Source organism: Sus scrofa, chromosome 18, assembly GCF_000003025.6.
Source record: "Sus scrofa isolate TJ Tabasco breed Duroc chromosome 18, Sscrofa11.1, whole genome shotgun sequence".
Taxonomy (NCBI): Eukaryota; Metazoa; Chordata; class Mammalia; order Artiodactyla; family Suidae; genus Sus; species Sus scrofa.
Window position 1 is genome coordinate 47,050,633 of NC_010460.4, and position 24,700 is coordinate 47,075,332.

Genomic DNA, 24,700 nt, shown 5'->3' on the forward strand with positions numbered 1-24,700 from the left:
AAGCCTGCCATCCCTAGGGCCATCCTGAGCAACAAATCCAGCCTGGGTATCATTTTTATCATATCACCTCCCTACACAGAAATCGTCAAAGTAGTATTTCTTCAAATATACCTTCAAAAGCATGAATCTTCAAAGGTATTTTGCCTTCAAAGTCTGAATACCTTCTGCATTCAAGATCTCTCTCTCTCTCACACACACACACCCTCAAATTCCCTACTCTAGCTTCACGTCTCTCATGGGTTTCCTCCCACATTCATCTTTTTCTCACCTTCATGCTTTTTCATCTGTTATTTCCCAACCCAGACTGGCTCTTTTGCAGAGCTTATGTCAGAAGTCCATTTTTATTTTGCAAAACTGAAACTGCATTAGTGCACAGAGCAGGACATGCCACCAAGGGAGATGTTAAGCAGAGGGCACTTTCATACCCACATGAAAGCCTCATCTTGAGATAAAATGCATATATTTTAATACAACTGTAATTTACAGAGCTATTAATCTTTCCAAGGCAGGAGGTGGGGTGGAGGTGGGCGGGTGAAATGTTCATAAGCTAACAAGGAAGAACTCAAGTGGCTTACACTGCTGCCAGAATCCTGAGATGGAGTTACGGCCTCGTAACTCAAAGTGGCCGGCTCTTTCCATTCTCTAAGGGAGGTACTGGAGGACTGGGTCCCCCCGCGCTTTCCCTGTTTACTCTCTAGCTTCCCCTCCCTTCCGGTCACAACGAGAAGCCCCTCACTACTTCATCATCTGCCTCAGAGGCAGAAAGGGTGATGATTTATTTAAGCTGCATCTTTGTGGAGGAAATGCAGAAGGAGGTCCCCATAACCCTTCCAATCCAAGGACTCGGCACAGGATTGTGGTGGCAAAACCTCTTTCACAGCCGCAGACAGAAACATAATAAAGTGCCCATCTATCTCCTCCAAATCTGGCCAGCATGGCTCACTCCCAGGAGCGATAATAACTAAGACCTGGTGCACAGAACACTCAGAGGTGAGGAAAGACCTAAATGCCACTCAAGTATTACATGAAATGCCCACGGTTCATCTTTTGGATGGTTCTCTAAATGCGGGCCATCTGCCCCCTGCACCAGAATCACCAGGCATGATCATTTGAAAATGCAGGTTCCCAGGCAGCATCCCAGACCTACGGAGCCAGAATCCTGGGAGTAGAGCCTTGGAATATGGGTGTGTAAAAGCAATTGAGGCCATCCTCAAACATGCTAACATCTGAGAACTTCTCTTCCGAGTATTTGCTCTGTCTTCCTTCATCGTGCTAAATGCAGTGTTCCGGACAGGGCTGATCTTAGGAGAAAACATGTGGTTACTAATTATATCCAAATCCCTGCTTTGCGGACCCACTTCTGCCCCTCCCCGCTGCCTCAAACACCCTCTCCAACCCTCGGCCCTGGAGTTCAGTCTGTGCACTCACACTGCCCCTGGGCCTCCGGTGTGACGTGGGCTTGTCTTACCCCCGCGAGCACTCTGAGCACCTAGGCCTTTCCGTCCACTTTCCTGTCCAACAAATGTATCTCAAATCTGTGCCTGACCTTCCCAGGAGTTTGCTGTTCATTAGATGACACTTATCGATTTAACCTGATGAGGAATCCACGGCAGGGGGTTAAGTGGGGAGGGACTTCTCTGGCAGTGTTTTAAGGGGCATATTCTGGGGCAGATGAGGAAATCTCAATTGAAGATTGAGGCCTTCACAATCACACTGTTAGGTCCAGATTGTTCCTACCACTTGCTAGCAGGTCTCGAATTCTATGCACGTTTATCTCTAAAATGAGTTAATAATCCCCATTTCCTCCCAAAGAGTACAACTTCAAAGCACGTCAGAGACAAAAAGGAGTATAAAAACAAAAGAATTCGGTTATGACGATTCATCTCAAGACCACTCCTGATTCAGGGACACCGTGGCCATTGTCTTCCTGGCTTCCACTCTCTAGGCAGCAAGCAAAACATTCTGATTAACGTCCTTCCAGCCATGTTTGTGTCAAGTGTCCCTTGATTAGTGAAGGCGGCTGGGGCTCCCAGAGCTGGCCCTGGCTGCCGCTCATCCTCTTTGTCCTTCGCTCGCCTCGACTTAGGCTCGCACACCATGCGGATGTGGCCTGTGGTCACCTGGGGAGTCCCACCCTTCATTTTACAAAAGGGAAACTGCTCCCCAGACGTGACGAGGTCAACGCGCAACCCAGTACATCACACCGCCTGACAATCCGTTTCCAAATGCACCCTGAGATGTCTCCGGGACAACGTCAGGGTCCTTAGGGATGTGCCGGCCGCTGGGAAGGCCCATTAACAGTTCGCAGGAAATAAAAATACAATCTGGGTAATAAAATTAAATCTAACCTTTTGTTTCCTTTTCCTTGTGCTTAGTCTCGGTTCACTTGCTCACAGGGAACCAAGGGCAGAGGCACTTGGCACTTCAGACCAGAGCTCCTAGAGCAGAACCGCGGCGCCGACACCTCCGCTGGAGACCGGGTATGGCGACGCCCCAGGCCCCGCAGATCAAGATGGCACCGGGCGGAGGGCGGAGCCGCTGCGCCCCACGCCGCGGTCCGAGCCTGGGCAGCTCAGCTGTGCGCCAGTCGAGGAAGCCCCGCCCTCCCCGCCCTCGCCCCGCCCTCCCCTCCCTCGCCCCGCCCTCGCCCCGCCCAAGAGCCTCTGAAGCAGCCCCACCCACAGCCTCTCGCGCACGCTCACAACTCTGTTATCTGATCAAAGAAAGCTTTCCTTTGCTTCTGAACCCAACTTGGTCTCATTCTACTGGCTTGAACAACAGTGGGCAAGAGGACCCCTGCTGGGGCCTGTCTAGAAAGGGTCGGTAACATGCCCGTCTTACCTGGCCCGATACCTTGATTTCCCCCATTTTCATCTCCTTGCCTCTGACCCAACCGCCCTCTAGATAGTTCTTCCCAGTGGGCATTTTTTTTTTTATGTTAAAAATATTCTGCAGGGGAGTTCCCATTGTGACGCAGCGGAAATGAATCCCATTAGGAACCGTAAGATTGCAGCAGGTTCGATCCCTAGCCATAATCAGTGGGTTAAGGATCTGCCGTTTTGCCATAAGCTGTGGGGCAGGTCGCAGACTCAGCTCGGATCCCGAGTTCCCGAGTTGCTGTGGCTGTGGTGTAGGCCAGCAGCTGTAGCTCAGATTTGACCCCTAGCCTGGGAACCTCCCTATGCCGCAGGCGTGGCCCTAAAAAGTAAAAAAAAAAAAAAAATCCTGCAGGAGTGACATAATACATCCAGATGCTGTATGAACAGAACGCATACATACTCTATGTTTTGCTGGCCCTTATCTGAGGAGACTAGAGCTTTCTCTGGAGTTTGATGGCATGTTGACATGTGGCTGCCTGCTCACTGCTGAAAGCCTTTCATGAGGAGGAACAGGCAATGCAAACAGAGGAGATGGATGGGTTGTCAGACTGTCATACAGTCTGCTCCATCCTGAGCTAGGTTCTCACAGGGACTATGGAAAGGCAGGGGAAGGTGGGAAAAGGTCTTAAAAGTCTCGACTGGGGAGCTCCCATCAAGGCTCAGCAGTTAACGAACCCAACTAGTATCCACGAGGATGCCCGTTCGATCCCTGGCTTCACTCAGTGGGTTAAGGATCTGGCGTTGCTGTGAGCTGTGGCGTAGGTCACAGAGGTGGCTCGGATCCAGCGATGCTGTGGCTGTGGTATAGGCTGGCAGCTACAGCTCCAATTCGACCCCTGGCCTATGACCCTCCATATGCCGTGGGTGAGGCCCTAAAGAGACCAAAAAAAAAAAAAAAAAAGTCATGACTTAATCCTCCAGATATATGGACAAAAATGCCAACAGGGTATGGGTATGACATGTTTAAGCAACGTTTCTAAACCTGTATTTCAAAAACTGAGCTCAAGCCTTTGACCTTTAGGCACTGCAATGGGCCCCATGGACAGCCTTTGTGCATGACTTGCTGGCATACTGATTTTCTTGGCCTCAGAACTCCCTTGAATTTTGAGAAGTGCTAATTGAAATGCAGTGCACACGTTCTTTAGGCTTGAGCCAGTGAGAGAAATGTAAGGGCTGTCAAATAAATATGATGCACAATAACAACAGCAGCTATGTGTAACTAGCCTAGAAAATTTGAAAACCAAATCTGAGAACATTTGGTGACTTGATTAATTTGCTTTGCCTATCTGCCATCTGTTGTTGTCTCCAGGAGGCTAGGATAGGCAGCCCAGCTTGGTTCTGCTGACTTAGGCCAGCTGGAAATTCTCCTTCTACACAGAGTGGAAGGTGGGGTCTACAAAAGAACAGAGGTCCCTGGTCCCTGGTCTAATCTCACCCTGCGGCTGGGAAATCAGGTTTTGTATAAGCAACCCTCCCATATACTCTTACATCCTCTACCTCCGCTGAAAAGTTGTGTAAACGCACAGGTTCACCTGTTTTATATCTTCCCATTGCTGATGACTGAGGAGGAAAGTGAGGTCACCTGGTGACAGCCAGGCAATTGTTTCTTTTGAGCTGCACTGTGGAAAGTCACATTTGAATTCTGGCTTTTTTTTTTTTTTTTTTAGCTGAATTAGTTCATTCTTTTCACAGCAAAGCTTTTCATCATAAGCCTTATATAAACTGGATGTGCAGCACCCTAGGTAAGCCAGCTCTGTTCTCTGAACTAGGTAATGAAAGAATCGTTCTTTTTTTTTTTTTTTTTTTTTTTTTTTTGTCTTTTTTGCTATTTCTTGGGCCGCTCCCACGGCATATGGAGGTTCCCAGGCTAGGGGTAGAATCGGAGCTGTAGCTGCCAGCCTACGCCAGAGCCACAGCAACGCAGGATCCGAGCCATGTCTGTGACCTACACCACAGCTCAGGGCAACACCAGATCCTTAACCCACTGAGCAAGGGCAGGGACTGAACCCGCAACCTCATGGTTCCTAGTTGGATTCGTTAACCACTGTGCCACGACGGGAACTCTGAAAGAATCGTTCTTTACCCTTGTCCTTCCCCCTCAAACTCATACACTCAACTTGCCCCATTCGCTCAGAAATGTAGTCCGTGCTTCATGTGTGAGGGGCAGTGAGCTAGACGCTGGGTAGGTAGACGTGAAGCACAGTCCTTGGTTCTCAAGGAGCTCACAGGCTAGTGGGGAAGAGAAATAAAACTATGTTACAAATGTCAGGATGGAGATTTACATAGGGTATTCATGACAGAGACATACAGCTGCCCACCAGAATCAATTCCACTCGTCTTCCACAGTAACGGAGTTCTAGCTGAGCACAGAGCCAGCTCCTCACCCCCAGAACACCCTCCTGGGCCACTAAGCACAGTCATGTGCCTAAGTCTCCCCATCAGGAGTACAAGTCGTGTGCCCCTTCCACGGCTAAGCTGTAAAACATTGCACGTGTGCTCTACTGCTTTTCTTTCCTTCTCTTTTTTCTTTTCTTACCTTTTCTTTTTGGCAGCTTCATGTGGGATCTCAGTTCCCAGACTGGAAATTGAACCCAGGCCACAGCGGTAAAAGCGCTGAGTCCTAACCACTAGACCACCAGGGAACTCCCTCTACCGCTTTCTTTCCCTTTTTCATGAGCTGGAATTCAAGGCAGACTTGCCTGCAGAACTAAAGGGTGCCCTAAGCGGTGGGGCGAAACAAAATAGAAGGAACCCTGAATGACTGCACTAAGAAAACAGACTTGGGAGTTCCCGTCGTGGCGCAGTGGTTAACGAATCCGACTACGAACCATGAGGTTGCGGGTTCGGTCCCTGCCCTTGCTCAGTGGGTTAACGATCCTGCGTTGCCGTGAGCTGTGGTGTAGGTTGCAGACGCGGCTCGGATCCCGCGTTGCTGTGGCTCTGGCGTAGGCCGGTGGCTACAGCTCCGATTCAACCCCTAGCCTGGGAACCTCCATATGCCGCCGGAGCGGCCCAAGAAACAGCAACAACAACAAAAAGACAAAAAGACAAAAAGACAAAAAGACAAAAAAAAAAAAAAAAAAAAAAAAAAAAAAGAAAACAGACTTATTTATCCATCCTGGACAATTTCAAGAATAAGAATAAAGATCATTGTTCCTCAAGCCAGTGTATTGTGGGGCCTCTTAATTACAACAGCTTAGTTTTCACTCTAACCAATACAGCCCTGTGCTCTACAGGACTGAAGCACTGTCTGAAATGCGAGTAAATAACTCACCTGAGATTACATCACACAAGGGGTCAACCCACTTCCCCACCCCCTAGCACATGCTCATATTTGCTATGCAGGCTGACTATGAAGCACTATTCTGAAAATGACAGATGCATTGAATAATAGGGGGCCAGAACCAGAAGGAACCTTTGAAACTACCCAGGAAGCAATGGGTAGTGGAAAGAGTGTGGGCAGTGGCATCAGAAAAACCTGCGTTTGAATCCTGGATCTGCTTCTCACTCCTTCTGAATCTTGGGCAAGAATCTTAAGAGTTTTAATTCTTTTTTTTGCTTTGTTTTTTGTTTGTTTTGTTTTGTTTTGTCTTTTTGCCACTTCTTGGGCTGCTCCTGCGGCATATGGAGGTTCCCAGGGTAGGGTCCAATCGGAGCTGTAGCTGTCAGCCTACGCCAGAGCCACAGCAATGCGGGATCCGAGCTGCGTCTGCGACCCACACCACAGCTCACTGGCAACGCCGGATCCTTAACCCACTGAGCAAGGGCAGGGATCGAACCCGCAACCTCATGGTTCCTAGTCGGATTCATTAACCACTGCGCCATGACAGGAACTCCGAGAGTTTTCTTAAAAAAATTCATACTAATAATGAGGAAGAGGAAAGGAGTATCTGTCTTGCAGGAAAGAGGGGTTATAACAGACATAAATCTAAGCCCAGGGCCCAGAACACAATTACCTTCTATAGGTAATTATTATTATTAGCTTTCTGCAGGTCCAGCAACAAAAGAACTGAATGTTCTGTCACTGCAGAGAGAATTCTTTCCTGCACTCACTAAGCCTCCTACTGGCTCAGCTAAAAAGTTTTTCCATGCTGAAAAAATAAAGAATTTGATCTCACCTTTAGTAGCAGGTATGTTTGAATCGTGAATCATCTGTAAATATCTTCAAATGTAGAACAATGGGTCAAACTAACTTGTACCAAGAGGACATACACATTTATTAAAAGCAGATACGAGAGTTGACTCCTGAATAAATTTATTTTAGTGCTAAATTTTCCATCACTTTTTCCTGGATGCCTGTTTCACTGGATTATAACCAAGGCAAAAGCAGAAACCATGCTTTGTTTATGCCATCTTCCTCCAACTTAAAACATTTCACACCATGTCATGCATTCTGCAAACATTCAATAAATATTAGTCATATAATTAGAACTATAAGGGTATTTAGAGATAATCCAATCTTGCTGTGTCTTTCAGATTACTTTCTTCATCCACTCATTCAGTCAATATCTATTTACCAGGCAATAAATGTGCTCACAGATCGGGCTGCACAAGAGATGTGGAAAATGACGTCACAACAGGGTAAAATGACTTGCTCAAGGTCAAGCTATTAGAATTAGGAAGAGCGTGTAGGTCTTTCAATCTCAGTTGTCTTCTTGCAGAGTCAAGCATACCAAGATCTTGCCCAGTGAAGCCCTTGGCTCTTTTAGTTCCCCAGATCTTTGCAAGGCTGTCTCTTCATCCTTCAGGGCTCTGGTCAGAGAGACTTTGCTTGACCATTCCAATTAGAGCCTCGCACATCCTCCTGATGTGAGACAGCTGAGGACACACTCAGCCCATCCATGATTAAAGTAACCCTATGTCAAATATTCTAAAAGTTAAAACACAATGAATAAAAATAGACCTGGGAGCTACCTCTGTTGTGGCTCAGAACTGGACTAGCACCCATGAGGATATGGGTTCGAATCCTGGCCTCGATCCATCATTGCCCCATGCTTCAGCATAGGCTGCAGATGTGGCTCAGATCTGGCATTGCGTGGCCATGGCTGAGGCTCCAATTTGACCCCTAGCCTAGGAACCTCCATATGCCTCAAGTGCAGCCCTTAAAAGACCAAAAAAAAAAAAAAAAAGAAAAAATTAGACCTCAAAGTCCTACTCCCTTGAAGGAAGACTGTGACCCCTTCCTTCTTAAATTATGTCTAAATCTTCTTTCAATGCATATTTTACCTTGTCTATTATGATTCCTCATTTCTTTTCCAACTTTTTTCATGAAATGTTAATGCTTTTTCCACATGTGTTTATTATGCTGTGTGTACATGCAAATATGTGTGTGTGTCCCCCAAATAGTATGTAAGAAAGTTATTGTGCATGACTATCAAAAAAAAATCAAGAACATGCTCTTACATAATAACAGTATGGTTATTAAAATCTAGACAGGAGTTCCCGTCGTGGCGCAGTGGTTAACGAATCCGACTAGGAACCATGAGGTTGCGGGTTCGGTCCCTGCCCTTGCTCAGTGGGTTAACGATCCGGCGTTGCCGTGAGCTGTGGTGTAGGTTGCAGACGCGGCTCGGATCCCGCGTTGCTGTGGCTCCGGCGTAGGCCGGTGGCTACAGCTCCGATTCAACCCCTAGCCTGGGAACCTCCATATGCCGTGGGAGCGGCCCAAGAAATAGCAACAACAACAACAACAACAACAAAAAGACAAAAGACAAAAAAAAAAAAACCAAAAAAACAAAAAGACTTATCTTTAAAAAAAAAAAATAGACAAGTAACATTGATACTCAGCTATTATATAATCTATAGATACCATTTAATTTCCACCAATTGTTCTAATAATATCTTTTATAGCAAAAGACCAAAAAAATTTTTGTACTATTCAAGGATCCAATCCAAGATCATGCATTTCTTTTAAACTTCTTTAATCTGGAAAAGTTCTTCCGGTATATCTTTGTCTTTCATGACCTTGACATCTGGAATACTATAGGTCAATTAATTTGTAGTATGCTCTCAATTGGGGTTTGTCTTCTATTTTCTCAGGATTAGATTCAGGTTACGTCTTTTTGACGGGAATCTCACAAGTGTTGTGTTTTCCTCATTGCCTCTTTTCAGGTAGCATACAATTTCCATTTATTCCATTCCTGGTGATGTTAATTTTGATTACTTGGTTAAGGGGCTAGATTTTGCCCACAGTAGTTATTATTCTTTTCCTGTATAATAAAAAGTATCTTGTGGGGAAAAAAAAATGAAAAGAAGGAAAGAATCACCACTTCCAAGCAATTCTGCAGTCTCGCAAGGCAAATTCTATTAAGTTTCAATGCCTGGGCATAATTCCTCTAGCCTGAGCTTTGCCCTTGGAGTAATTCTTTTTTTTTTTTTTCATTAAAAATATCATATGTTTGCAGAGGAGTAGTTCTGTGGGTCCTGCTTCCTGCTTGTAGAACTTTGGAAGCCCTATAGCCTTCCTTCATTTCATTCTGCCTCTGTCCTTTTCAGTCCAAGCTGGTAATATTTCTGCTCATATGACAGTTTCAAAAACGTTGTGAGTCTGTGTATGCCACAAGGATTCATGAAATTGGATAACAGAGTCCTTCACATATCTTTCCTGGGTACCCGCAATTCTATTCCTGGTTCTACTCAGATGGCTAAAGGTATCCAATAAGCCACACACCCAATCTCTTCAAAGAGCCCCTGTGTGATACTCTGGCCTTTTGATTCTTCCAAAGCAGTAGAAAAAAGCCATCCAGCCAACACCCTTGGCTTTCTATTCAGAGCACACCTTCCTGAAATAAATCTCCTAATTTTACTATCTTTTGCAATACGGATTGGCTGAAATATTCCCAAATTATCAAGTCCTGGTTCCTCTTTGCTTAACAGTTCTTCCTTCAGTCCATCTGTTTCCTATCACATTTTACTATGAGCAGCAAGACATCAGGCTCCATCTTCAACTCTTTGCTTTTGACATTAAGATTTCTGCCATCATATGACAGGTATTACCTTTCCTCCAGTTTCCAGTAACGGGGTCCTCATTTCCTCCTCAGCCCTCCCAAGCAGCACTTTTTACATCCAAACAGTCTGTTTCTGGTGATTTAGATGCTCTCTAAGATGACGTTTGTTTTCTCCACAATGCCCCCTAATTCCTTCTGAGAACTCACTGGCACAGTCTTTAACATCCATATTTCTTCTTGCAGTCTGTTCAAGGCAATTTAGGCTTTTTCTATCATGCTTCTCGAAATACTTCCAGCCTCTACTCATTACATAATTCGAAAACCACTTCCATATTTTTAGGTATTTTTTATGGCAGCATCCCACTCTCAGGACCAAATTAGTTTCCTATTACTGCCACAAACTTAGTGGTTTAAAGCAACACACTTTACTGTCCTCCAGTTCTAGTGGGAAGAGTCTAAAGTGGGTCCATAAGCCTGAATTCTTCTTGGAAGCTCTAGGGGAGCGTCTCTTTCGCTGCCTTTCCAGTTCCTAGAGGCTGCCTACCTCCCTACACTTGTGACCTTCTCCATCCTCAAAGCCAGCAGTGTAGCATCTTTTCTCCTCTCTGCCCTCTGCTTCCACCTTTACACTTTTTCTCATTTGTGATCTTCCTACCTTCCTTTTAATATATTAACCCTTTTGATTGGGGCCAACCAGTAACCCAGGATAATCACCCCATGTCAAATCTTTAATAAAAACACATCTGCAAAGTCTTTTTTTTTTTTCATGTAAAGTAAACACACTCACAGATCCCAGGAATTAGGATGTGGATATTTTGAGGTGGCCATTGTTCTGTCTAACATAGCCAGGATATAGTCTCAGGCCAGTCTATTATTTACCATGACACATACAAAAGAGGTCTCACGAATTGTTGGTCTTTGGTGTCATTGCCACTAATTACAGGAAGCAATAGCTCCCACCCCCAATGGTGAGTCATTTCATGGCCCATTCTTCTCCTCATGCAAATAAACTAAAAGCATCCCCATTATTCCAATTTGGGATTTGTTGTTAAACTTGATTTGGATGACCGTTACATTGGCTTGATTAATCATAAAAGAAATAAAAACTAAAACCACAATAAGATATCACCTCACACCTATCAGAATGGCTATCATCAAAAAAGAACACAAATATCAAATGCTGGCAAGGATGTGGAGAAAATGGAATTCTTGTATACTGTTGGTAGGAATGTGCACTGTTGGTGCAGCCACTGTGGAGAACAGCATGGAGGTTACTCAGAAAACTAAAAATAGAACTACCATATGATCCAGCAATTCCACTGTTGAGTATATATCCAAAAAAATAAAAACACTAATTTGAAAAGATACATGCACCCCAGTGTTCATAACAGCATTATTTATAGTTACCAAGATACGGAAGCAACCTAAGTATCCATCAACAGATGAATGGATAAAGAAGATATAGAGTGTGTGATATATATATATACATATATATATTTATATATGTATATATATAATATGCAATATAATACTACTCGATCACAAAAAAGAATGAAATTTTGCCATTTGCAACAACCTGGATGGAGTTGGAGGTATTTAACTTAGTGAAACAGTGAAATAAGTCAGAGAAAGACAAATACGTATGATATCAATTACATGCAGAATCTAAAAAATAAAACAAACTAGTGAATATAACAAAAAATAAATAGACAAACAGACACAGATATAGAGAACAAACTAGTAATTACCAGTGGGGAGAGGGCGGAAAAAAAGGAGGAAGTTGGGGGGGGGTAGGGGATTAAGAGATATGTATCAAATAAATAAGCTACAAGGATACATTACACAGCACAGGGAATATAACCAATATTTTATAATCATAAATGTAGTATAACCTTTAAAAACTGTGAATCATGGCATTGTACACCTGAAACTCATATAATATTGTATATCAACTATACCTTGATAAAAAAAAATAAGCAAACAAATAAAGTAAATAAAACAAGAAAAAAAAAAGAACAAAAGAAACACAGGCAATGTCACTGAGGACTGGCAGCCTCCATACAACACTCAACCCAAAGCTGCTTAGGCATCCAGAGAAGCATGTGAATTTTGGTCAGTCACACTAAAACAAGACTGTGCCAGGCTGTGTCTTGGCAATCATCGATGGCATTAGACACTGCAGAACAGTCTAGAACTAGTCATGTCCAAGATCTCTTATGCCCAGGCTCCCACTTGGAAGGATACCCACAAAGCTGACCTGGGTTTGCTGTTGGAAAAAGAAAGCCGTAACATATCCAGGAATAGCCAGGGTATAACCCCAAATTTCCAAAATAGGTCTTATAATCTCTATTCCTGTTGCCCTGATCATTAACCAGAAGTGGCCAAGAATAATAAACCCTTCTTGAAACAGCCACATAAGTGACCAAACTGCCTTACTAAGTATGTGGACCAGGAAAAGTAAGAAACAAAGAATCAGAAGTCTTTTTAGTTGATTTTTAAGATTGCCATTCCAGCACTCAACAACACTGTGGATGGCAGAGGATATGGAATGTCCATTAAATTTGCTATTAGCCCATTGTTGGATGATCTTTGCAAATGATCCAGAAAGCCTAACACATGACACAGTTTAGTTATAGAGGCCACAATTATGGGCCTAGAATTGGCTAACTGGACTGGAATAGCAATACCATAACCTGAAAAAATGTCAAAGCAGTGAGGCAATATCAGCAGTCCCAAAGGGGATCAAAGATTCAATAGAGTCAATTTGCCAGGAACAGAGGTAATGTTCCATGTAATATGGCCTTCTTCGAAAAGAACAAAGAGCCACATTTTTGCAGGAGTCACAAGTCTGGTAGGCAGGGGAAGCTTCCGCATCCATCAGAAACACCCTTTACAGTGTGCCCGGTCTGTGATGGTGGATGTGCTACCATTCCCAGTAATCTTGATCACTAGCCTAACCCTAGTTCACCTGAGCAGAGGACAGACCTTTACCACCACCCAGGAGATGTCTGATGAGCAGACACGGTGTGTTAACCAGGTCATGACCCAAAGAGAAGTGTCTTTAGTATACCAGTCTTAGTCTTCCGAGTGGCAGACCAACTGGCTAGGCTACTACTAAACAGCTCAAAGGTCAGGAGGGTCCTGGAGAGTGTTGTCCAAGGCAAAGGTGATTCAGCTCACTGTGCTGCAGCTTGTCTTCCAGAACTGTCATGGGGTTGGATGGCTGCTGCCCCCCAGTGAAAACCACCAACATTCAACTTGACTGAAACTTCAGTGAACTCGGTGACTCTTAGGTCAGAGCACCGACTTGATTACTCACAGCACGGCAAGCATCATGAGCATTAACATGCTTATATCAGTTTCCCTTGCTCCCAAGTCCTAAAAAAGCAACGTGAAGGACCCAGATAGGTACCCACATGTGAATTCACAATAGATGCCTACGAAACATCATTACCAATCAGGCATTCTTCAGTGGAAACCATACCAGTACATTGAACTGACCCAGAAGCCCCAACCATCAGGCCACTTTAGCTTTCCTTCCCCGCTTCATACAGCATCCAAATGATGAAGTGTGTTGCATTCTAGAAGAGAAACATTTGCCTTCAAGAGTCTACCAATTTTGGAGTTCCCATCGTGGCTCAGGGGCTAACAATTCCGACTAGGAACCATGAGGTTGCTGGTTCAATCCCTGGCCTCGTTCAGTGGGTTAAGGATCTGGTGCAGCCGTGAGCTGTGGTGTAGGTCACAGATGCGGCTCGGATCCTGCGTTGCTGTGGCTCTGGCGTAGGCCGGTGGCTACAGCTCCGATTCGACCCCTAGCCTGGGAACCTCCATATGACACAGGAGCGGCCCTAGAAAAGGCAAAAAGACCAAAAAAAAAAAAAAAAAGAATCTACCAATTTTATAGCAAGCAGTAAGCAAGCCCACTTTTTGTCCCAGAGGGAGGTATTACCGCATCCTTCAAAGTTGCTCACTACAGATAGAAGCCTAAGAAACAGCACGGATTAAGAGGGGTCAGAGCCCACCTTCTGGGCATACTCAGCAAGATGTGTAGAAGCAGGAGAGACCTACAGAGGAACTTCCCCCAACCAAAACCACCCCTCCAGGAAAAAAGTAATATTAAAAGTCTGCATGGGGAGTTCCCATCGTGGCACAGCAGTAACGAACCCAACTAGTGTCCATGACGATCCGGGTTAGACCCCTGGCCTTGCTCAGCGGATTGAGGATCCAGTGTTGCTGTGAGATGTGGTGTAGGTCGGCAGCTACAGCTCTGATTTGACCCCTAGCCTGGGAACTTCCATGTGATGCCAGTGCGACCCTAAAAAAAAAAAAATCTGCATGGTAGCATTGACCAATCTCCTGGTTTAAAAGCTCCCACTGTGGCTGACTTCAGGCTACCACTGTGACATCAGTCCAGTCAGGGTTGGGAAGAGATGAATGCCCCTTGCTACCCCATCTATTGATAATTCCTACTTGAATTAACTGTTACTCTGATTGTTGCCCTGCGCTTGAACTACAGGTCTGAATCGCTCATTAGTTCTCTACGTGAGTTCGCGTACTACTATTTCCCCTGTTTTCAAAATGTATTTCAGCATAACTTTTCAAGTGTATATTAGCAGCTTTTTATAGTTTATGTAGTACAAGAGGCTCCCTCCTTGAGGATTCTAAAATAATTTCTGGAGAAGTCTGGAGGGGAAATAGTGGATTATACGCATCGATAAAAAAGAACCCATGAAATTGTAACGTTGGGAACCGGAGTGTGAAAGTCCCAACCTCAGGCTGTAGTCAATCCCTCACATTTCTTTCTGCATCTTTAGTAAACCATCAAACCCACGTTCATACATTCTTCAATCTGTGGTCATTTTCTCCAACATACCTGGTTTTAATTTTCTTCCTTGTATGCATTACTCTCTTAAATTTCCTGCCTTTTTTTTTTTTTTTTACTTTGTTGATTATCTTAATGCCTTTAGAATGCAAAACCAAGAATTTTGTCCATCTTGTCCACGTTACCCCCGGCACCTAGAATAGTGCTTTGCATGTGACAGATACTCAATAAATACATGACTTCTGCTTCCTATTCCAGTCCCTATCCCGCTTCATTATGCTGCCTCTGCATTCAGTCCTTTTTAAGATGGTGCCCATGGCAGAGAGCAATCAAGATGGCAAATAGAAGCTCCAAGTTTTTCCTCTGATAATTAAACGGTGACTGGGTTTCAGGCATCTGAAAGCCCAATGATGCCAACCCATATGCTGTGTAAAATCAAACAGGTCCTTGACCCTTTCCATGCCTCAGTTTCCCCATCTAGTACGATTAAGGATCGCTGAAAGAATGGCTTCAGTTTCATTGTTGTCTCTGGGACCCTGCAGGGCTGAGTAAGTATGAGTTTTTGTCTCATTCTGATAACATCTTTGCCTCTGGAGGGTGGTGGGAGAACAGAGATGAAGAGCTAGAGTCTTGCTTGTCTGTCTCCAGGGGAGTGATTGAGAAATTCTGAAGAATACTTTGAAGGCAATTTCTCAGCTTCACTTTAACCAGGATTCAAACCATTCCTCTGACAAGTTTCCCAAACTCATCTGTTACTTCATCTATCAAGTGGGGCTAATAATACCTACGTCACAGAGTTGTAGTGACAATTAGATAACCCGCATCAGCAGTTCTCAAAGAAGGGTCCCTGGACCAGCAGCATCACCTTCAGCCAGTTAGAAATGCAAATCCTTGGGGGAAAAAACTGTAACTGCAATGTATACATCTAAGGATGACCTGACCCCCTTGCTGTACAGTGGGAAAATAATAATAATAAAAAAAAAAGAAATGCAAATCCTTGGGCCTCACCCCATAATGAAGAAGAAACTCAGTGGCTGCCCAGCTGCATTGGTTAAAATGCATTCCAGGTGATTCTGATTCACATCAAAATTTGAGAACCACGGACAGAGATGAAATCAGCTGATACCTATTTGACCCTCAAGTGTCGGCTTCTCTCTCATTTATTCAGATTTATTAGTTGGCCAAACCATTCCCCGCTAAGCTGCAGAATTATTTATCCTCACCCCACTTGGCAGATATGAAGTGTTGGCAGGAAACTTGGGAGGAGACCCTGATCTAAAATCGAAATATAAATGCTCATTTCGGTTGCATTAGCTCCTCTCCACAATTACGGCAATTTGACAAAATTTTACCTCCATGTTTATATTTTTCTTTCCCCTTTTTATTTGTCAAGGAGTTGTTTCATTAGACATTTTATGTACCCATGAGTAGCCAGATGGTCACCTGCATTGCAGACTCCAGCCCTTAGGGGGACACAGAAAGAAGAGCACATGCCTCAAAATCAAACTCGGCTCACACTATTTGGTGGCACTGAACAAATTAGTCTTGGTGAAACCCAAGTTTTCCAAAAAAAAATAAAAAATAAAGTTAACAATAAGAAAAGAGGGAGTTCCCGTTATGGCTCAGTGGTCTAAGAACTCGACTAGTATTCTTGAGGATACGGGTTCAATACCTGGCCCTGTTCAGTGGATTAAGGATCCAGTGTTTCTGTAGCTGTGGCACAGAAACCCCTGACCCGTGGCCCGGGAAACTTCACATATGCTGTGAGTGCGGCCATTACACACACACACACACACACACACACACACACACACACAAAAGCCTCCATTTATTGAGTATCTCCTAGGTGCCTGGCACTATGCCAGGCATTTCACATTTGAAGTATATTGCCTCATTTAAACCAAAGCCATGAGTTATTTTTTTTTTCTTGAAAGACCTTATCCAAATACTTCTAACATTTTTAACAGGATTTTGCAACACCCAGAGCCCACTATTTCCTTTTTCAATGTAATTAAATGATAGTAAAGACTCTTTGTGGGAAAACAGTGCCTAATTAATAACCAGCTTCTCAGCGTACTCTACTAGAATGCCTCAATTCCATTAAGTGAGTGATAGCAGTTGGAAAAATGAGGCTAATTTTGCTGCAGGGTTAAAGAATGAGGAAATAACCTTTAGCAGTGTATCTGTGATTTGCAGTAGAAGTTCTTAGTTCATACTTAATTGAAAAGGCAAGTTGCTGTTGAATTTCGAAAATTCTGGGAGAGTTTTTTTAAAGTAATTTAATGTAGCATTTTATGGTTGCTTTTGTAGTTTTGAATTTGCGATAGATATCGAGGGATGTATATGCCTTCTGATCCCTTAGATTTAATCAGACTTCGTGCTTGCTTGCATAATGGTTTATGGTACCTTTGATGATTTGCAGCCAACCTAGCACTTTTAATAATTTACTGTAAAAGCATTTAATTTTTAATGGACAAGAATGGGTAAGAGGTAACTTTTGCATTGGTAAGTGCTCTCCTGAAGACTGGAAAAAAGGAACAGTATATTTAAATTCCAAACATTATTGAAAAACATGAGTCTTTTATTACCAAAATCAAATGCATAATTGAAGAACATACCTAACCCAAAATTATTGTTCATGCCTTATTTAACCAGAAGATAGCATTGCTTTTATGATGCTATCATGAGGACTTTTTTTTAATTCTTTTTTTTTCTTATCTTCCATGCTGTTTTCAATATTCTATTCCACTAGATAAAGCATACCTGCCACAGGGTAAGAATATATGTCATTTTATTACATCTTGCTAATCAAGAAAAGCCCAACAAAAGAATAGTTTGTAATGTCTGCTACATAAAAGAAAAACCACTTTATATTCGTTTTCCTTAAAAGTTTTTCTAAGATCTCCATGTAATGTGCATAAGGAATGATTTCACAACTAGTGTTAAAAATATCAGAGTTTCCATGTGGAAAGAAAAATGGGAAGATGCCAGGATAAATATTTTTTAAGACTTGATGGAGGACAAAACATATCTTGCCTTCAGAGGCACATAAAACAAAAAAATGTTGCAATGGCCGAATAATCCCTTTTTCAGAAATGCCATATGTAAAAATAAGAATGGCTTCACAGGACTGCTTTCTGGGGAATCAACTAACAGCCTACAGCCCTGGAAACGTATTCTACTCTTCTAACATTCCACAGTTGACTGTCCCCAGGCTTACCCTGAAATGGGCTACAGGGAGCATTCTGATGGTCAAGGGTCCAAGTCACAGCTGTTTCTGGAGGGCCTTTGGAATTCAGACATCAGAGTAGTTGCATGAGAATGTGAAACTCATTCTCTTTGCTTTGGCTTTTGAATAGCCTTGAGTCTAAACTCTGCTACAGAGGATTGGCTCCCAAGAACCCTCGGTACTTAGCCAAGGAGTTTGCGCCTGGTCAAAATTACCCCATCTAAAGATGAAAGTTTGAAGAGCCAATCACCGTTTCCATGCTTGGTTTCCTGGGACAAAGCAGCAGGTGCCAGACTTAACTGGTAAACAAGGACTCTATCTACTGCCCACCATCTTTGGGCTTCCTGGCAGGTGTTATATGTAACACAGCTTCTTTCTGTATTAGCCAGATTTTCATCTCCACCCCAGCTAATGAACAGAAACTTCTAAGTCTAATCAGTTATCCCCCGGATCTGAGAAAGCCAGAAATGCACCTGAGCAGACAAAATCAAAGGCACCCCAGTTGGGTAACTTTACCAATCACATACACATTTTTTCCTTCGCTCCGGCTCCCTTAAACTCTTTATCTCACATCACCAACATAGACTTTTAGAGGCCCTTAGAGATCATCCAGCAATCCGTAAACTTTTCACCCGAATCAACTACCTTGCCCGAGTTCCCCAGAAGCTGGAAGCTAGAGTTTTACAAATTGAGTGCATTTCCCTTTCCATCATGTGGTCTAATACTCCTCTTCCCGTCTCTTCTCCTCCTCCAACTACTGTCATCCCTTTTGGTTTTTGTTGTGGCCTCCCCATGGTGCCAGCAGTACCTCCGAGTGTCACTTAGCTGCAGCAATAGCCTTCACTGCCAAAAACATTAAGTGGGGCAATAGGGAGAGTGCCGGTGTTGCTGACTCCAATCTAACAATCTTTCTAGCTTAACTCTGTTTTTCCCTCTTCTTCCAATGAGGTGTGCTGCCTCTTTTTGATATTCTGATAACACTGCACAATGAGCTGCTTAACCCCAGCTAATTTGCCAGCCCTGTCTCTATGACAGAAACATAATTAAGTTTCCTGGGCTTATTAATTTCTCTTAATGTCCTTAGTAGGTTGGGGTTTTGTGAACCATCTTCAGAAGAGAATAGGGTCAGGTAGAAAAGTATGTCATAAATGTAGCCTTTTTCCTTTCACCCTCCAAAATGTATGCCAATCACATACACGAAGTGTGTGATACACCAAAGTATTAATATTGATCACTCCATAGGCAAAGAACTAGAGCGGGGTCAGGGAGGGAGATTATTATCTTTATTCTAGTCTGTCTTTTCAAAGATGAAAAAAAAAAGGGGGAAGGAAGAAAGAGCAAAGGAAAGAAAGAAAATATGCCTAAGCTATAATAAAACTTCTAAGCTTGAAACTTACAGTAAATCAGAAAGAAAATGTTTTAAATATTATAAATTAAAGGCTAAATGCACAATATAGTCTAGTGTGTAATTCTTTATATAATACTAGGTTTTTGATGAAAGGTAAAAAGGTCTATAAATGTTGGTTTTTTTCTTTAGCAGTTAAAAAAGAAAATTCTGAGTTATGGACTGACAGTGAGTATAGATAAGAAAAATATCTGTTATGAATGAATACTAGAATTTTTCATATATACGGCTCCTATCTATACAAGGGGGAAAAAAAACAGACTAAATAACCATCCATCTTGTATTTTTGGCAGACTAAATTATTAACCATTTCACATCAGAGTCAATCTCAATCCAATCAGCTAAATGGGAATTAGTCACCATAACGGAAAAAGTACGGAACTCAGAAGGGTTCCCTCATTAATCACATATCAACACACCAGAGAGGTAACTTTCTGCGTAAGTTCCCAGCTTTACTTACTCAGTCCTTCCTTCAGCAAATATGTGTTGAACTCTTACGATAAGCCAGGCATGCCTTAGGACACAGAGAATAAAGATTACAGATTAGAAAGGGGGAAATGAAAAAGTATATAAATTATCAATCTAAAGATTGATATGGACTCGAAAAAAAATGCTATGAGGGTAGGGAGCAAAAGGAAGAACCACCTATTCATTCCAGGGCAAGTGGAGATATCTTCACAGAGGAAGTGCCATCTGAGTTGGGACTTAAAGGATGAACTGGAGTTCATCTCAAAGTTTCCAATGAAAATCAAAGCTTAAAAATTAAGGCAGGAGTTCCCGTCATGGCACAGTGGTTAACGAATCCGACTAGGAACCATGAGGTTGCAGGTTCGATCCCTGCCCTTGCTCAGTGGGTTAAGGAACTGGTGTTGCCCTGAGCTGTGGTGTAGGTCACAGACTAGGCTTGGATCCCGCGTTGCTGTGGCTGTGGTGTAGGCCTGTAGCTACAGCCCCTATTACACCCCTAGCCTAGGAACTTCCATATGCTGCGGGAAGCAGCCCTAGAAAAGGCAAAAAGGCAAAAAGACAAAAAAAAAAAAAAAAAAAAAAAAAAAAAAAAAATTAAGGCAGCCCAGTTTATGAACACTTGAATTAGGCCAATGTTTCCCAAGATGTTTATAGATCTTATTTGAAAAAAAGGATTACATGGTCAAAAGAAAGTAGGAAAATGCTGAATTCTACCCCGTTAAATAGCTTTCTTTATAGCAGGATTTCTCAGAACCTTTACGCTCCAAAATATATACCAACCAAATACATTAAATGACACCCCCAAGTGTTGACACTGGCGACTCCGTGAAGAGAGTGAAGCCGGTGCACGTCACGGATCTAGAGAAGAGGGACTTGGTGCAGTGATTCCCGGGCTTAGGATTAAGTCCCCTCTTCTTTATAGAACTTGAGGGTCTACTTGTCTGTGTACGCACTTCATGTCTCTAGTCATGGTCTGTATTTGTGGATTTATTTTCATGTGTGTTTTAGACTAAGATAAGGAAAGGTGATTATATGCACCACGGATGAATATCTGAATCTCTACTGAAAAAAGCAGCCGATGAATCTTAACGTGTATTATTACTGGTATTTATTACGCTGGTATCAACACCGCAATCTTTCTTATTCCAAAAAGGCTGTCATTGTGTTATAGGATTCTAGAGAGGTTCTGCCACTGTTTTGTTTGATGTCAGTTATATAAGACTAAGAAGCCCAGAGTAAAATGAACAATACACATGCATATGGTTGATAATTAGATACTACATAACCAAACCCCAAATAGCAACCCAGAAATCACTTTTCTTCTTTGTATAATGATCAACAAATAGATTAAGAAGCAAAAATTCCCTTCATACTCACTGCATGTATGTGAAATTGAATATGTTGTTTATGCTTCTTCTATGTGTGAAAAAAGTACAATATAAGTATATTTTAAGGACTTCTAAATATTAATAAGGAGGAGAACATGCCAATGGCCTAGATAACAGAGTGAAAGATGGATGACCCGGGGTGGGGGGCACAATTCCTGTGAACAGAACTTCAGAAATGCAGATAAAGAAAGACTTCAGGCCTGTTACATGACACTATTTAAAGCATGTGCTACCTGTATAATAGGCTGGAAAGGGGCTATTCAGTTGATGAAAGGAGATTTAGATCTATGACTTACATTATCATGATGAATCCTATATTAATATTAAAGTTCTATCCATCATATTGAAATCTTCCCTAGAGGGTTTTTAACATTTCCCTGGTGACTGCCTTAATATGTAAATCAATGCCATCCTGAGACGCCACAGCAGAATCTCTGCTTCTAACTTTCTCTACATTACATTTTTTCCCATTTTATGTCTGTGCAAATTGTGTCCTTTTTAGTTTTAGGAAAAAGAAAGTCGCTCTCTCTTCACATAATCTGGTTTATATTGCTCCCACAGATGCTCTGGTTCAGGCATTCCATTCCATTTCCTATTTCCCTTTTGTTTGCTGACAGTAAAATTAGCAGCAGTAAGAGGTCTGCTCTGTAGGCTTAAGAAACTTGGCTCGAGCTGTTAGTACAAGCAATAAATGCTGGCCAGCTTATATTTTGTAGCCTGTGAAATGTTGGATACTGAATCTCAGATTCTTTGGTCGGTGGCCACACTCTGCAAATGTCACATTTCATCAAAATCACTTCAGCAGCTATTGTTCGCATGCCCGTCCAGAGAGAGAGAGAGGGTGATGCAATCGGATCATGTGGGAAGGGAGTCAGTCTCTTGGTGCTAATTTGCAGTGCGTTAGGAACAACACTGCCCCAGGTTCTTGGGTGTGATAATAATCCGGAGATCTCCTTGACCCTAATTACAAATTGCTCCAAATTGAACTGCATTGGAGATCTGGCGTGGGGGTGAAGGAAAGGAATAATAGGCCACGAATCATTCACTTGGCCTGATTCCCTCTTCTGTGCCAGAAAGAAAATCTAGAAGATAAACGTCCATCTTCTACCAAGACAAAAGTCCTTGCAGTTATGCTCTTCTCTCTCCAAGCCTGCATCCCACTTCCTCTTCCTCCCGCCCTACCATGAACTCTGGAAGATGGGAAGAATGATAGCAGTAGGAGTAGCAGCAACCAGGACCCCACACTTTGGGGAACTTTCTGGGCTGATGACTCAGATGGCCCTGCAGAACATTTGCTCAACTTCTCAAAATAGGCCACATGGAATCTTTTTTTTTTTGTCGTTTTTTTTGTCTTTTGAGCATTTAGAATCTTTGACTGGGTCATTGACAGAGAGCACGTGGACACTGAGTGGCTTCCCTTCACCCCACAGCTTAATTTAGTTCCAGAATTTAGCCAACAGACATCACCTTCTCCCATCCTTTTTCACAATTAACCCCTCAGAAGGCTTCCCAGCGAAGGATGCGTGTTCTCTGCCCAGGCTCTCTTCGGAAGGAGAGGAGCTCAGAGCATCCTGAAGGTTCTCTGCAGGTATGCGGTTAGAGGAGAGGGGGTGGGAGCAAACGGTCGCCTCTTGGATGGAGGACACCTCCTGTCAGCAATGGAAGGGAGAAATTACCTGGCAGAGTTTTCATTTGAAAACTTTATAAATTTTTAAATCTTACTCTTTCAAAATGAGCCATAAATGGGTCAAATGATACAGAATAGTAAAATGGATATGATATGAATTCTTTATAATTATGGAAATAGTAGCTTCCTTATTGGTTACATGAGTCACATAACATGTAATTCCCTGTCTTGGGTTATTAATAATGGATACACAGTTATCGAATTGTTTTAATGAACACTTCTAAAATACTTTCCGCCACTAAAAGCAAATATGGTTGTCGGAATGAACTAGAATGTCCCATTATTACTATTTCTAATTTAGCGTAAATACTGTCAAAAAAAAATGACAGAGAACAATGAAGCTAATTACCAAAAGAATATATGCTTATATTTGGAATTATACATGAGTCTTATTTTTACTTTCTACAAAATAAACACTAATCTTTATGCAGCCCATGATATAAGGAGAGGGAACTCTGGAGTGTTTCCAAGGAAGAGTACCCAAGTATCGACAAAGAATGATAAACCTGCCAAATTAATAGAAAAATAAACTCTCTTGCTCAAAAGGCAATGAACCATTTCTACTCTGGGTCACAGAACTCACCTGACCTTAGTAAACTCAATGCGAAGAAATAAGGCAAGCCAGAATCACCACAGCAATATAAAGGGCATGAAACATTTAGGAAAGGGGCCCAAGTTGAAAAGAGTTTAGGACCATTTAGGGACCACACCACCTGGTCTTCAAATTCTCAGGACAGTGTTTCATATCTGGTGCTGAGCATAACACTGGAAACGGAAGCGCCTCCAAATGCCAAAGAGGAACACCTGAGCCAGGACTCTCACCTGCCAGGGGAGAAAAGGGGTCTTCCAGTCTCTGGAAGTTGGCACTGCCCTTGATGGAAATATGGAGAAATAGCTGGGAATTGTGCCCTTGGCTGCCTCTAGGGAAGGAAGATCTAGAGTTTGTTTTGTTTGTTTTGTTTTTATCATCAAAGCCCCACATGAGCCACAAAAATATCACAGAAGAACACCTGCTTGCAAAAACAAAGACCCAGATGGCAGCGATGAAGGCGCTGTCTGCTAATATCAGTGGACTCTGATAGAGACTCCTCAGCACCGTTAGAGAGAAACAGATACCCACACCAACATGGGATGGGGTAAGATGCCCTCTGACTGCAAGTCGGAACTTATTTTTTCACCAGCTTGGGAAGTAGTTTCCCTCTGCACAGGGAATTGGATTCAGGGAGAGAACAGCCCAGATTTTCCATTACACTAGCTTTTCTGCTGTTGTGAACGCCTATTGCCCTGTCTTAAGGGTGGCACTCCACTCCCAACTCTTCCACAGGTTTGGATCTTCTATGTTGGTGCAATGGGATCCACCCTGGCCACAGATAACTGATTGAAGATGGGGCACCTTATCCAGAAAGCCAATCAGAGCCTTTTCCTGGTATGTTGAATCTGGAACTGAGATAAGACAGTTTCTCATGGGGTAGCTGAAACGGAGGATACGTAAACTCAGAAGTTATTGGCGAACAGAGAAGCAGGCAGATCAAGACAGCAGTAAGAGGGGATGATGAAGCTGATGCACAGAAAGAAGACATGAGAATTGCAGGAGAAAGTCCCGCTGGTGATTTGAGCCCTAGGCTCTACACGTTCTATAGGCCCTGGTATCATTCCCAGGACATCCCAGTATCCTTATACTAAATTCTCCACTTTGTTTAAACACATCGGAAGTTTCAATAACGTGCAACCAAGGACTTCTGAATCTTCTACCAGGTAAAGGAGAGACTAGTTTTGCAGCTGTTCCAATAATGAAAGCCTCAACTACAAAACATTTTCAAGAATGTTTCAGGAAACTGCTCAAGAGGCAGGGAGGTCCAGAGTGATCCCAGA

At 42.9% G+C, this 24,700-nt stretch overlaps 1 long non-coding RNA gene and 1 other non-coding gene across 3 annotated transcripts in view; both read right to left on the reverse strand.

The window, feature by feature from the left end:
• On the reverse strand, positions 5,450-5,521 carry TRNAK-UUU. The gene has a single exon. It is a non-coding gene; the product is annotated as a tRNA-Lys (tRNA).
• The window catches only part of LOC110257556, a 46,977-nt gene continuing 42,018 nt past the window's right edge, over positions 19,742-24,700 (reverse strand). Inside the window, exon 3 of one of the 2 annotated variants that reach the window (XR_002340341.1) lies at positions 19,742-19,799. This is a non-coding gene — a long non-coding RNA (uncharacterized LOC110257556). Of the gene's footprint in view, positions 19,800-22,482; positions 22,791-24,700 lie in introns of those variants that run through there. The other variant, XR_002340340.1, reaches the window with a different exon arrangement.